Source organism: Pseudorca crassidens, chromosome 6 (genome assembly GCF_039906515.1).
Source record: "Pseudorca crassidens isolate mPseCra1 chromosome 6, mPseCra1.hap1, whole genome shotgun sequence".
Lineage (NCBI taxonomy): Eukaryota > Metazoa > Chordata > Mammalia > Artiodactyla > Delphinidae > Pseudorca > Pseudorca crassidens.
In genome coordinates this window covers 16,402,889-16,418,588 of record NC_090301.1, presented here as the reverse complement: position 1 = coordinate 16,418,588, position 15,700 = coordinate 16,402,889, and the positions used below count along the sequence as shown (strand labels likewise).

Below are 15,700 nucleotides of genomic sequence, written 5' to 3'. Positions count from 1 at the left end.
CCAAACAATGTTCATAAAATATTTTCATAGGTACATTCTTATAAAATTACTGAATCTCAGGGATAACGAGATAATCTTATACTTTTTATGGAGAGAGAACAAGTTACTTAAAAAGATAAAGGCTTAACCTGGCACCAGACTCTGCAAAGGCCATACTGGAATGCAGCTCACTCAGCGACGCTATCCCCAGCCAAAATCTGAGTATTGGCATCAACAATAACCACGCATTGAATAAGCAGCCAGCAGAATATCAGAGAGAGCTATTGAGGGCTTTCTCCCCTGTGGGCTGATCTTTCCCATCACGGAAAAAGCCTCAGGAATTTATTTATTAAAGAATGTATTTAGAGAAAGAATTTTGTAATAAATGGTGCCAGTGCAACTGTTTATCTGTGTAGAAGAAAATGAAATTGGACCCCAATCAGACACTGTAAAATAATAAATTCTAGATATTTGTACAGCTGAGAAAAAGACGTATAGAGATACACACCATAATGGTTACTTGTAACTTCAAACAGGCAGGCATAGAGGAGGCAGGGTAGAGGAGATTGCCTTTGCATGTCTTTGAATGGCATGAAACAACTCATTAACATATGTATATTTCAAACTCTAGTTTGAAGTACACTTAGTAAAAATTTAAAATGAAAAATAGAACAAGATTTATTTTGCTTCCATGCTTAGAAAACACATACATGGTTCTCTTCTCATTTTGTGTGTATTATTTTTATTCACTTCATTAGAATTTGCAAATTGCAGAAGGAGTTCTTGGTCATGGCAAACAAGTCAATCTATGCAAAGATGTTCTCTTCTTTTTTGCAATCTGCTCACTGCCCACCCTCCTTACTCCATTGTCAGTGCAAACTCTTTGGTGTATATTCTTCTATCTTTCTCTATATCCACACTAGCATAGAACATATTGGGAGAAAGATATATTGGGGAAAGCAAGTTGTAGGCACTTATCGTGCTTATTACTGCTGGATATCACTACTTCTTGGGCCCCTTCAGTGGACAGAGCTAAGAATTAAGAGTTATAAGTTATGAATTCATATCGATATATTCAGATGCAGCATTACAGGAGTCTTTCTTATCTTTCTTCATTCACATTTATATCCCTTTCTCCTGCAGTTAGAATGCTGATTTCTAACAACATCAACATATTTATTTACTTGGTTTGTTCTATAATACATGCCAAATTGTTTCACATTTACAACACCCATGCTATTATCAAAACAAACCTTCTAACTAAAGTTCAAGGTTTCTTTGCAATTTCTTTTAACCTTAGACTATAACCCATTAAGGGTATACGGTTAGATTATTGTGTGTAAAAATTATTTGAATTACTTATTTTATCTGTATGATTATATTATCAGTCTGGCATACAGTCAGCTTCTTTTGTTTCTGTGTACACTAAATTTTAGAGTTGGCCCTTTTATCCTTTTTTATTTACTGTGATTTTTGAGCATGTAAAACATTTGCATATTTTTGAAGGTCAAAACTACATAAAAAACCATATGGTGGAGGTATCTCACTACAATCCCTAACCCTTCCTCCATGTGACTGCTTACCCCCATAGATAAAATCATTTTTAATTAGAATCTGAATTATCTGTCTTATGTTTCTTCTTGCAAAATATAAAAGCCTGCATGCACACATATGAATTTATTTATGCATTTTTATTTTCTCTTTTTTCTTATGTTAAACATAGCATAATTTGTGTTTTGTTTTGTACCTTGCCCTTTCATTTAACAGTGTATTCTGGAAATTATTGCATATCAGTTCATAATGGTTTTCTTTATTTTTGCAACACCATGTGGTTGCACCGTAGATAATAGACATTCATATATAATATATATATGTATATACACACACATTTATCTGACTAAAGTCCTAGCTAGAAAGAAAGAGAAAATTGAATACCAGAATGGCTAGCAAGTATAGTTACACTGTAGCTGCACTGGGAATGCACATACTGGTGGGAAACACAGGATTTGTGGCCTAGAGGCATGGGTTTTTATGGCTATAGTTCTTGGGTTTGTTTGAAGCAGAGAGTTGGAACTTAACATCCCCCACCCCATAATAAGGTCAAGATCCTCAAAGAAATGTATCCTTTATGAAAGGATACACCAGAGAAAAGTTATCCATTGGCTTAGGTGGACAACCAGAAACTTTGTTTGCCTAGATATGATACACCCTCATGCTCTGATAAGCCTTAAATGAAGAATTTAACATAAAAATTGATACTTGGACAGTGATAGCCAAGGTGGGTCCTAGGAGAAGTAATATAAAACTCCTCTTAGGAGATAACTCCCCAAAAAGATCACAAAGGATATTCCCAGGGGAAGGCTATGTTATGATAAAAGTAATTACAAAGCCTACTCAAGAAATAGCAGGGCTAGAATCTCATGAACTTTGAATAATAGAACAAAAATCAAAAGGGAGCATCAAATAAAGATGTTTAAAATGGTTGAAGACAGAAAAAAAAATCAGGAGTCTAAAAATAGACGAGGCACTGTAAATAAAAGACCAGTAGAAAAGGAACCAAAATCCAAAGTCTTTGGAATGAAAAATTCAGTAAGTAAGCGGAACTTAATATTAGATACAAAGAGTGAAAAGACTGATAAACTGGAAAATAGACATAATTACACAGAGGAAGTTCACAAAGATAAAGAAATAAAAATTCTAAGAAAGAAGTTAAGGTATATGTAGGACAGAATAAGAAAGTCTAGGATCCATTAGCAGAGCTTCTGAAAAAAGAGAGTAGAGAGAATTAAAAGGTAATTTTCAAAGATAAGAATGAAAGATTTCTAAAATTAAACAAAAAAATTAATTGTAAATTAAGAAAACAAAATAATTCCCTCAAAGGACAAATGAATAGTAACCCATACCTTGATTTATAGTAAAACTCCAAAATGCTAAAGGTAAAGTCAATCTTAGACGTAGTCATAAAGAAGATAGATTACCTTCAAAGGAACAATTTAAAATAAAAATGGCTTTAAAAAAAAAAAGGATTTGCAGTTTTAAAAGCATTATAAGAGATGCAGAAGAGCAATATACCATGCTAAAAAATATTATAAGAAAATGCCCAACTGGTACGCATCTAATAATACAGCCTAGAAGAAGTAAAGCAACAACTGAGAGAATCCCAAGAAGAAATTAACAGATCAACAACGGGAGATTGTAACATAATCATTTTGGTACTAGGTAAAGCTAAATTAAATACTGGTATTATTTAATAATATAATTTGTAAGCCTGTCAATAAATAGTTATAAATACTGCACCTAACAATTAGAGAATACATATTTTTTTAAAGCACACTGGAACATATCTAAAAATTGAACACACATTATACTACCAAGGAAATCTCAGAACTATTGAAGAATTGATACCTTATAGACCACCATTCTCTCTAAAACAAAGTAAAAAATAAATAACTGAGAGAGAGAGAGAAAAAACGGAATCCTTGAATAGAAGTTTACCCAGATAAAAAAGCAAAGAGATAATGCCGTGCTGGAGGGCAAGGAGAATATTCTAGGCCTAGACAAGGGCTCTAGTGGATCGCCTTCAAGTGAAAGGAGAGCAGTGCGTCTGGACTTCACTAGTGAAGGAGGAAAGGCAGAGTATCATATGGTTGAAAAGATCATTAGGAGGTAGACTAAACAACTGCTTGTAAGTCATTTTTTTTATGAACCAAAATTTTTATTTTTATCTGAAAAAATAGAAAGGCACTAAAAGATTTAAGAAAAGAGGCAGACATGATTCGATTTGCATGAGGAAAACTTGCACCTACCTGCTGCATGGGATTGGACGGAATCAGACAGGAGTGGAGGTTAGAGATCAGCTAGGCAGCAAGGTTATAGCTCAGGCAAAAGATGATGGGGCTTTGGACTAGGATGGGAGCAAGAGGGAGAGTGGAAATAAAAATAAATAGACTAATGTGAGAGATATTTAGGAGATATTTACAAGATTCAGAGAAGCCTTTCTGTGGGGGTAGGAAGGAGAGTGGGAAGCGTCCAGTTTGCTGAAATGAATCGATAAAAGTACCCATAAGAAGAGAGCCAGGTGCCATGTTCCACAAACAGGTTGAATTTTTTCTTGCCTCTGGGCCCTTTGTTTGGAACACTGAACTTCTTGCTTTTCTTTTAAATATACCACATATCTCCTTCAAGACCCAGAGGATGTCTGATTTCTTCCATTCGTGGTAATTTATATTCCTATAGCACAATCTGTCCTTTACAACTTCTCTTAATTGTTGCAGGAATAGACTCAAGACTGAAGGTCTACTAATGAGACAGGATGCTTAGCAATGTGAACCCGGGAAACTGAGTATTGATTCACCATAAGCACTCAGAAATTTACCAAATATACCAGGGCTGTTTTCTGTTACTCGAGTTTAGCAACAAGGCACACATATATCCATAATCTCCAGAAACACTGAGAACAGACCAGAGACTATAAAACCCCTATTAAAATGACAAAGAGCTTCTCAAAGGACCCAGGGATTTCTTTCCCTAAGTGGTAGTAACAGCAGCTTCTGGGCACCTTCAATTGAAAGCTGCCCTATCACCTGCTCTGTGCAGCAGCCATCTGTGCATACTTAATTAATTTGTTTACCCATATTAAAGGAGTTCATATTCTTTTTGTGCCTTTTGACATTTTAGGGCTTCAGCTGGTGTTAAAAAAAAATTGCTGAGGGTTTTATCCATGTGCAATTAAAACATTGGAACTGCCTGCAACTTTAGACCATTTGGGTCCCTATCTATTTATCCAACTGATTAGTGATTCTTCTTTCCCCTTCCATGTCTATTAAGTCTGATAGTCTCTCTCTTTTTTTTTTTTTTTTGTTATAGTTACCTCTATGTTGCTGTCTTTTTGTGACAACAGGTGCGATTAATTAATTGGAAAACATCATGCCCAGGCTCAAATCTCTCCCAGTGTTTTTCCATCATACTTAGGATAATAATGATGGGCTATAAGACTCTACCTGATCTGACCTTTGACTGCTTCTTTAAACTCATCTTCCCTTCTCCTCTTAACTTACTGTACTCTAGCCATATTGCCTACCTTCATGGAACACAGCAAACACATATATACCTCAGGGCCTTTGCAATTTCGGTCTTCTTTACTTGGAGACTCTTCCTCCAGATATTGACATGGCTTACTCTTTATAGTAAACATCATAGATATTCACTAATCTCTGGTTCTCTTTTACTTCCAGGTACACAAAGGATTACTTTGATGACAGACCGATGACATGTGAACAGAAGAGACACATTACTTCTAAGTTACGGCTTTAGTTGCATTTAGTTGTGCTATTTAACTCTCCAGCCTTCTGCCCTCTTGTTGTCATGATCAGGAAAGCCACCTGTTCTGGGTGGCACTGCTACAAGATGGCAGAGCTCCTGTCAGCCAGGGTGACTGCATGATGGCTACAGAGCCCTAAACAACCCAAGTTGGACATGAATGCAGGTGAGAAACAAATTCTCCTTTGTTGTTTTAAACCACTGAAGTTTTGTGGTTGTTGGTTATTCCAGCATAACCAAGACTTTCCTCACTGGTAGATCCCACATAAGTCTTTGCTCAAATGTCATCTCATCAAAGAGGTCTTCTCTGAACACCTTTATTCAAAATACCGGCCTTCTCTCTGTTTCTCTCTGTGTGCCAACTTGGCTTTCTTTTCCTTCATTGGAAAATAAAGCTCTGTGAAGGCAGGGACATTTATTTGTTCATTAATGTACTAATTAACACCAAGAATAATCCCAGGGACATAGTGGATGATCAATAGTTATTTGTTGAATACATGAATATTCATTGTAAAAAGTGAAGCATTGTAGATAAGTTTAATTTAGAAAGTAAAGGCCCATGTAATCCCTTCTCCCAGAAATAACTACTATAGTTTACAGGTTTTTTCTAAATTGTGTTCCATTTATATACTAATTCACATGTAACTACATCGCATATGCTGCTTTCTTTTTTTTAATTAAAATGGAATATGCTTTCCTACATGAATTATTCTGAAACCTGTTTTCCCGTATAACAATTACTCATGGATGGTTCCAAAGACAATGTTTAAAGATTCCTCACGCTTTTAAACTACTCAACAATATTCACCTTCTTAATAATTATGTTTCCCAAGGTTTCTGAAACCTATTATTCATCCATTTCAACTAATATTTGTTGCATGCCTGCCCTGCCACGGTCTGGACATTTGGCTGTAAGCAAGAAGACTAGGTTCTTACACTCAAGAAGTATAAAGAAACAGTTAAAGTTGTAAGAAACAGATAATAAACACAAACAAGCCAAAATACTTCAGATGGTGATAAACCATCAAGGAACATAAAAATAAACATGGTAACGTGATGGGGGGTGACTGGGGACAAAGACGGTCACAGCAGACTTCTGGAGGGACTTTTGAGCTCAGTCCAAAAGTGACTGGGAGCTATAGCTCTACATATCTTCGGAAGAGAGCTCCAAGCAGATGGCACTTATGGGCAAGCTTGCCATGTCTGAGGAACAGAAAGGCCACTCCAGCTAAAGTGTGGTCTGTAAGCAGAAGCATCATACAGAATGAGGTCAAGAAGAAGGCTCTGATAATGTGGAACACAGAGTAGGCGTTCAAAATTGTAACTGATAGATTCTGAATTAACAGCAATACATATAATTTCAAAGGTAAGACCCTACTAAATATTCAGAAGGGGAAAAATTTCCCATTTGAGTCTCTACTTATAACATTCCACATGATATACTGAATCCAAAGCCTGAGCAGAAACTTAGAATGTTTCAGCTCTTTTATAAGGCACCATTAAGGTGGCCATAAAATGTTTAGCCCTTAAAAATACTTTCTCGGCAGTATGTCTGAGATAACTTTAAATGTTAATGAAATGTCTCATAAGTCCACTGTTTTTTAAGGCAGTTAGGAGTTTGAGGAACTTCTTAAATACCATCTCATAAAAAAAAAGATCTAACTTAAGATGAACTTACATAGAGAAACCATATGACAGCAGACCTAGTATATGACTTGAATTCAATTATTATTTTCTTCTGAGGAGACAGAATTGATTCTGTGCTGGCCTCAAGTAGGTTCTTGAAGAGATCTATTTTTTTTCCAAATAAAAACATATCAGAGGGAATAAAATTCTTTACAGCCTGTAATTCAGGAGTGAACTTTTATGAAACTCTTTGGCATTGTAGATATATGTCTAATGGAATCACGTATAACTGAAGGTTATAGATTGTTTAGTTCCTGCTGACCTGTTAGGATAAACTTTGGGGCCGTGGAAACCCTATTTATTTATTTATTTATTTATTTATTTTTTTAAAGCTCATCCAATTGGCAATTTCCTTTTTTTATTTATTTATGGCATGTGGGATCTTAGTTCCCCAACCAGGGATCAAACCCTTGCCCTCTGCCTTGGAAGCGCCGACTCCTAACCACTGGACCGCCAGGGAAGTCCCTGGAAATCCTATTTCTTGACACATCCTTCTATTCAACTTTAGACAGTGGAAGGGAAAGAAAAGCAGCACTTTCTCATAGACACATTTTTTTGTCTGTTGTTAATTATTTATTTAATGTGCTTTTTAATTTCCTTTGGTGACCATGTTCTGAAGTGATACTAAAGAAACAGCTAGGGGAGAAGTTACAGAAGTTGAACCCAGAACATTAAAGGAGAGTAACTGCTATAGGAAAGTAAAATACACTTACCTTAAATTCATAAAATCTTTCATTTCTTTGGGAGGAGCTTCACGTAGATTTGCCTTGTTTAATTAACTTCCTTTAGTACACTTTATCTCTTTCACACTGGGAGATGTATGTGAGTTAATCAGAGCAGCATGACAGTATTTTTGTCAATGCTGGAAATTGCTCCTTTCAATTACCCAATATCTTTCTCTCTGGACCAAAACACACAATCAAGTTGAAACTTACAGGAGACATAAATGTCATTCCTTCTTCCCCAAAGGGTATTCTGACCAAGAACCTCTATTTCCCTTTTGGTTTGGTTTGGTTTTGCTGCTACCACTGAAGTAATGAAGGCGACATTCATTGTCCCTCGCCATTTAATGCAGGTTATAATTGCCAGCCAGCGTGGGCTGTGATGCTAAAACCAAGAAAAAGGCTTTTCAATCATGGCCCCTGCGTTTCAATCCAAGCCGCTGCTGTAGAACACTGGAGGACAAGGTGTAAATCAGTTTAAAAACATAGTTCTGCATTCAAGCCATTGTGGTTTACAGCTCCCAAATGACCTCCATCTATCTTCCTTAGCGGTAGAGGTGTATAATTGAACTAAAGAGAGTCTTGAGTAATGAGATTGAGAGTGGCAGCTCCATTGCTGTGGCTTAATAGTGTAACTGTCATGTACTTTTTTATCTCCTAAAATGTAACAAAATAGTCTAGTAGGCCCGGTTCTTCAGGGTGACACTTGCTGCGAGTCTATATTTTAAAATAGAAATAGGTTTTTTATAAGCCCAAAACCGTAAATCTCTCTCTACAAGAGAGTTCCCAAAATACAATTATGTAAGCCATTCTCTGCTGGAGCAGAGACTGATATGAATACATGCAAGAACCTATACTTCCTTTTGTGAGGAAATCGTTTTTAAGCCTTTATTTTTCTTATGCAACAAACAGCTGCTTTTTCAGTCTCTGAAGGGGCTAGAGAGTGATAGCATTCTCACGTTGTGTACTTCTGGGAGCTATAGCCAGAAGACACGTTACTTCAAGTTTTCTTTTTAAGAAAATTTTATTTGGTTTAATCAGGGAAACTCAGGAAATACTGCTTTTAGAGATCGTTTTTTCCAAGGAACAGTTCACTTGCAAACGGGTATATTTTCTTTTCAGGATATATAGTTTACATGCATTTATCAGACCTTGACCATATGCAAATTGCTGCGTAAGTACATTAGCAAAGCATAAACACTGAACAAAGACATAACCACCTCCTCATGGAATTCTCTGGGAGTATAGTACTGGTTGAACATTAAGAATGAGCTTATTAACTAGTCATTTCATAGGAATAACTAGGATACCATGGATGGTTTCAGGGGCGCTGAAATTTCTGTCCTCCCCCCAAACTAGACCCTAAAAATTAAAACAAAATAACCTGCTTGCTGACTGTGTCTGAAATTCTGTCACTTGGCTATTCAATCCTATTGCACAAGATACTCCTGGCTAACATGTAAATTTCACTAGGAACAGTAAATTATTAAATAATAGTAATAAAAACAACTAACACTTACTGATAGTTTACAATGTTCAGGAGAGTTCTAAGTACTGTATATTATTAACTGTTTTAGTCCTCAAAACAACCTATTAATTATCATCATTTTACAAATGCAAAAAAACTGAAGCAAGAACAGAGAAGTGAATTTGCCCAAAGTTGTAGTTAATATAAGGCAGATCCAAGGTGGTCTGACTTCAGGGCTCTTGGTCTGAACCAGTCTACTTGTGTGGATAAGCTGATCAGTCCATTAGTGGGAAGAGAGAAGGAGAACTGGGAAGGTTGAGTGTGACGACATTTGCACCGTGTGGAGCCTTCCTTCAGAACTCACAACTCAGCCCGGGACCAGGACTGGGAGTGGTCTGTCCTGCACACCTGCTGATGCCACCAAATTCTCCTTAAAACTAATACCATGTTATTTATGCCATTAGTGTGTCACGGAAAGGCATCAAGCACAAAATTACTTTTATAATAATACGTTATTATTATTTTTTATTATTTATAATATATTTATAATATTATTTATTATTATTTTTTGTAATGATGATACAAAAGCAAATGGTGGGTTAAGTGGCTGGCAACTCAGCATAAAAGAAGGCAATGGACAAAGTGAGAGAGTGGCATGGACATATATCCACTACCAAACGTAAAATAGATAGCTAGTGGGAAGCAGCCGCATAGCACAGGAAGATCAGCTCGGTGCTTTGTGACCACCTAGAGGGGTGGGATAGGGAAGGTGGGAGGGAGGGAGACGCAAGAAGGAAGAGATATGGGAACATATGTATATGTATAACTGATTCACTTTGTTATAAAGCAGAAACTAGCACACCATTGTAAAGCAATTATACTCCAATAAAGATGTAAAAATAGAAAAGAAGGCAATGGAACCAAACATTGAATTCTTCTCCAACATACACTTGCAGTAAAAATGTGCCAGTTTCACTTCAGGATGACCTTGGTAAAGCAGTGAAAATTATTAGTTTTAAAAACTATTGACCATAAGTCCATGTGCTTTTTAAATAGTCTCTGTAATAATATAGGGAATATGCATAAGGCATTTCTGCTGAGTATCCAAAGTACAATAGTTCCCTTAAGGAAAAACACTCATATGGTTATGTAAGTTACAAGTTAAACTAACCACATCTTCCAAAGAATACTGTTTTTTTACTTGAAATAATGACTAACAGATCAACTTGGATATGGTTACATTATTATTTAAAAGGAACATTATTTAAAATGAACCTACCACACCAAGGAAAGTAACTGACAAGATTTGATGCCGATGATAACATTTGAGATTTTAAGAGAAAATTAGATTGCTGGGAAAATTTGTACTGGCCTTTGGGAGCTACTCAGCTTCCTAAAACTTGAAGACTTTTCTGAGGAGCTCAGTGGTGGGGTCAACAAATGTGACTTTTTAATATTTTGTAATGAAACACGTTAACAAGTAGAAGATGTGCTTAACTCACTGAGCCATTTTTTTCTGGGTTATCAATGTATGATGTCACATGAATGATGTTACAAAACCATTCAAGATATGCATGAGTCATACAGAATCATACGATGTATGACGTTAAAGAATCATGCATGGGTAAGAGATCCGTTGGAAGTGTTTGATAGACCAATACATTTTGATGTTTAACAGAGTAAGAAAAGCTCATGGATATGATTTCAGATTCTGCGTTGCAACTAACCTTGAAGAAACTATCACCTGTTGCGTTTGACTAATGGATCAAAAAAAGAAATTCACAAATATCTGAAAAACCTATTAAAATGCTTCTCCCTTTTCCCACTACATATCAGCATGAGGCTGAATTTTCTTCATGTGATTCCATCAAAACAACATACTGCAACACATTATGGAAGCAGGTAAAGAAATCCAGCTATCTTCTATTGAGTCAGACATCTAAGAATTGTTCAAGAATGTACAACAATGCTGTTATTTTTTCAGTTTGGGGGGGAAATATAGTTATAGTTATAGATATTATATCTAATAGTTGTAAATGTTTATGTTAACATGTGATGGGTTTATTATTGTTACTTTCAAATAAATTAGGTAAATATTTAATTTTCTGTTTTAATTTTGAGCACAGTAAATATCAATAGAGGTAATCTACGTAAAAGTTCCTTGAAATTTGCAATATTTTTTAAGAGTGTAAAGGGATCCAGAGGGCAAAAGGTTTGAGAACCAACAGAGTATCCATTAGGATGGATTTGGCTTCTGACAACTGAATGTCCAACTGACAGCAGCTTGATGGGTAGAATATATCATTCTCTTCGAAGAGTTTTAGCCAACTGTGAGAGACGGAACAGTCCTACACACAAGCCTGTCCTCTCACTTCTGATATCGAGTGCAAGTTTGAAGGGTTCCTAAAGCCACCCTTAGTTTCAATAATTCACTAGAAGAACTTACAGCATAGACTGAAACTCTTATACTCACAGTTTATTACAGAGGAAAGCATACGGATGAAAGTCAGCCAAGGCGGAGTCCAGGATGTGGAGCTTCCCGTCATCCTTTCCCCATGGAGTCAAGGACAGCACTGACTCCTTCCTGCCACTATGAGTGAAGACACCTACATACCATTGCCAACTAGGTGAAGCTTACCCAAGCCACAGCGTCCAGAGTTCTTATCAGGACTCAATCACATACTGCCTGTGTGTCTGCTCTTTACTTCCCAACCATTCCACAGGTCAGGCTGATACATTTACTCTCCAGTCCACCCAGAGGCGGAACTGATATCACTATCTTGACCCAAAGCCCCCATTGTAAATCACATTGTTAAACTGCTAGTGACCAAAATCCCCTGATAAAGAAAGACACTTCTAGGAGATATGGTGTTCCAAGGACCTAGAGATCACTGCCCAGTAGTCAGGGGCAAAGGCCAGGCTTCTCCTTGGGCAAAGTTTATTCTTCATTAAACATTCTTGTAATAAGAAAACTTGAAGTCAGTGGTAACAGGGCTGGCTCAGCATGCCAGTGCTAGTCTCAAGGACCCAGACTCTAATGTTTACTCCACCATCCTCATTGTGTTGGCTTTTTTCTCATTCTTGTCACCCAGCTGCTAAACAGCAGCCCCCATCCTCTTACAGCACTCAAAGGGAACAAACAAGGTGTGTGGGAGAGTGGGGGAAGAGGAAAAGTACTGCCAGAAGCCTCCTAACAATGGTCAGAGGGATGCCCTCCCAGCTTCAGAGTGTACCTGAGAAAGTACACTTCTGAGGCTTCGATGTCATTTCCCAGGGAAAAGGAGGGTCATGGTTGGCCTAGGATGATCATGATTCATCTCCCAGGACTGAACTCACTGCACTCATAGCAAAATCAGTAGTTCAAAGGGGGAAGGAGAATCGCTGTTGTGTAGAAGAGCTTTCTTGAATGTTAATGTGCATAGAAATCTCCTGGGGATTCGTTAAAATGCAGACTCTGATTCACTAGTTTTGGGATGGAGACGAAGCTTCCCCATCTCTTAAAAGCTCCCCCATGATTCTGATGGCAGTCTCTGGACTGCACTTTCGGCAGCAGGGAGTCAGGAGACAGTGTTTGCACCAGCGAGGCTGGTGCAGGGACACAGACAGTGTGTCTCCCATAGGAACGTATCTGTCCCTTGATCAACTACTCCATGGATTAAGCTATCCCACAGAATTATAGATGATAGAATTTCAGATCAGATAATAGTCATTATAAATGTAAATAGAATTTATTGAGAGGTTATTCTGTACCAGGACTTTACACTTGTTCATTTAATCTTTAAAACAACTTCACGAAGTAGATATTCTTTTCATCCCTATTGTTTACCTGAGGAAATAAATATTGGAAAAGGTTAAGTAAATATTTCTCAGTGACAAGGCTGGAAACCCAATCTGTTTTCCTCCAGAGCCTAAACTCTAAAATACTAGAATATTGGCAATTACTGTCATCACATAGATTTTGAAAAATTGACATACCTGAGATTTCACAGTTAGTGCCAGAGCAGATATTAAATTGCAGTTTCTTCATCCCTGATCTCTACCCCATTCCCATGGTATTCCACGTAATGACTAAAGTATATACATGGCCTCTCTCATGCTCTCTCTCTCTCTCTCTCCCACTCTCTCTCTCTCTCTTTCCGTGCCCCCACCCCTGTCCTGTCTCTCTTAACAGTTTCTCAACCTAATTCCTACTATTACACACAATAGGATTCTAGTGGACTTTTCTTCTCTTTGAAATAGAACATCTCTTTTCTAAACTGAGTATCTCATTATCTTCTAAATATAATTTGAGTTCTTTCTACACCTTCCCATCGTGTTTCTGATCCTGGCATAAATAATGATTTCTTTAAGGAAATTGTGTCCTAGGAAACGGAACACAAATAAGTGCCCATGGCATGGGCTTCGGGTTTTTTAGTTGATTTGTATGCATTTGTTCCCTTTCATTCATTTGTTCATTCCTTCTCTCCACAAATACATGTTGAATAGTCTCTGTGTGCCAAACACTATTCTAGATGTAGACTATATGGATGCAACTTAAAACAGTTTTTAAAATCAGTAGAATAAAAAAAATTTTATTGAAAAACTTGTCACTGTTTCAAGGATGGCTCCCCAGCTCTTCAGACACAACCATCTCTTTCAAAGCCTTCAACCAAAGAATAACCTATATGTCTACATCCACTATACCTTCAACAGTATTTCTCCAGACACTGATTCCTACAAAAACTAGGCAAAATGGACAATAAAGGAAAGGGAGTGATCTTTCTCAAGGACACAGCTATATCTGAAGCTGTTTATCGCAGCGTCCTTCTCTAAGAGAGAGCTATGTCAAAAATGACTAGTAGCTTATATGTCTAATGATAGAGAAATGCTTAAGTAAATGATGATTCATCACCTTGACCAGTTTTTATATAATAAAATGATTACAAAGAATAATGATAAATTCAACAACATTATGAAAAATATTTAAGGTATGAAAAGTATGGCAGGTGGTTAAGATGTATTAATATTAGGTGGTAAGCATTATATTATTTTCTATACTGCTAAATGTTTGGTGTAGTTCAGAATGAAAAAGAGAAAAGAATAGCTAATGAACTGAAAGGCAGATGCAGTTCACTAAAGCTCTACTCTCTAGAGAATACTTCCTACAATTCCCATCCCTGTCTGAATTCCAGCCTTCCTATGTCTTGCCTAGGTTACTGCAGCAGTCCCTTTATTCATCCATGTGTACAACAAAAAATTGGTCAGGCTCTGGAGTTATGGAAATGGAAGCTTTGTGCCTACCCCCAAATTACTTAGTCTAGGTTTTAGACAACTGCTGCTTAATCTCCCAGCCCCTGGCCTCTATTCTCCCTCTAGGAGTGAGCTCTCTAAAATATTACTTTGATCATGTTTAGAATCCTTTAGAGGTTAGCCGTTGCCTCTGGATAAAGTCCAAAGTCCCTAGTATAATGTACAACACCGTTTTCATGTGACTGCTGTTTGGTTTTCTAGCTAAATCTGTTGCCTCTGTTCTCCATCCCAACCTAAGTACCATCTCTGCTAAACCTCATGACATTCAGCTGAGTGCACACCACCTCCATCTCCTCTCTCGTACTTACACTGCTGTTCATTTTCACCCAGAAGCCTTCAGAGCCCTTACTCACCTGGTCAACTATAGCTCAGCCCCAGGATTCACTCCCAGCTGAGTCTTCTGGGAAGACTCCCTCCCTCCCAGACGGGGTCAAGTGCCCCTCTCTGCCCAGTATTCTTCTCATTAGTAAACCAATACTAACCAATGTCATTATGATTATTATTTTATACTGCATTTATCTACTAGTTAATGATCATCTTTGGGACAGGGACGGTATCCCACATTTCAGACAGTGTAGTGGTTATACACAGGGATTTTGGAGTCATAAAGCCTAGGTTTGTATCCCAACCATTTGGTTACTTAAAAATAACTGAGTGTGCGTGATTCAATAAGATAACATAGGTACAACACATGGTGATCACACAACACATTCAAGCTATTATTATTTCTATTACTTTTTAACCTCTCTATCCCGACGGTAAATGACAAATGTTCAATGAGCAACTGATGAATGAAAACATGAATGAAAGAAATAGTTGCATCCTAATTTAGGGCTGACTGTTTTTGATCTGGACATTTCAGCTGCTGCCTTTGTGCTTTGAAAAATACTTGGAAAGGGCACCCCCAAGAGAAGGAGCCACAGAAACAGGAAAGATTTTAAGAGAAAGAGAGGATGATCAAGGGAAAGGGATATCAGATAGATTCACAAGCTGGGGCAGGGAGGAAAACAAGAAAAGGAAGAGGATAATTGGAAGGTAAATTAGACTCCTGAAACTTGCTAATTATAGTGTTGTCATTTTCTATTTGCAGTAGAAATCTGTGGAATTATCTCTATAGCAATATACCCGCTGCCCCTTTCTTCTTCCAGGAAATATCTTTCTCTAACCCCTGACCAAGTTGATTGGTTTGAGGTGGGTGCCTGACCCAGGCTGGGTCAATGAGCCCAAAGCTGTAGCA

General features: G+C 37.3%; 1 long non-coding RNA gene across 5 annotated transcripts in view; it reads left to right on the top strand.

Moving 5' to 3' along the window:
* Positions 1-15,700, top strand: part of LOC137225756 (uncharacterized) — a 123,256-nt gene that overhangs the window by 93,355 nt on the left and 14,201 nt on the right. For 3 of the 5 annotated variants that reach the window (XR_010944013.1, XR_010944011.1, XR_010944012.1), the window contains 2 exons: positions 5,214-5,464; positions 10,853-11,076. This is a non-coding gene — a long non-coding RNA (uncharacterized lncRNA). The remainder of the gene's footprint in view (positions 1-5,213; positions 5,465-10,852; positions 11,077-15,700) is intronic. The other 2 variants (XR_010944014.1, XR_010944015.1) reach the window with 2 other exon arrangements.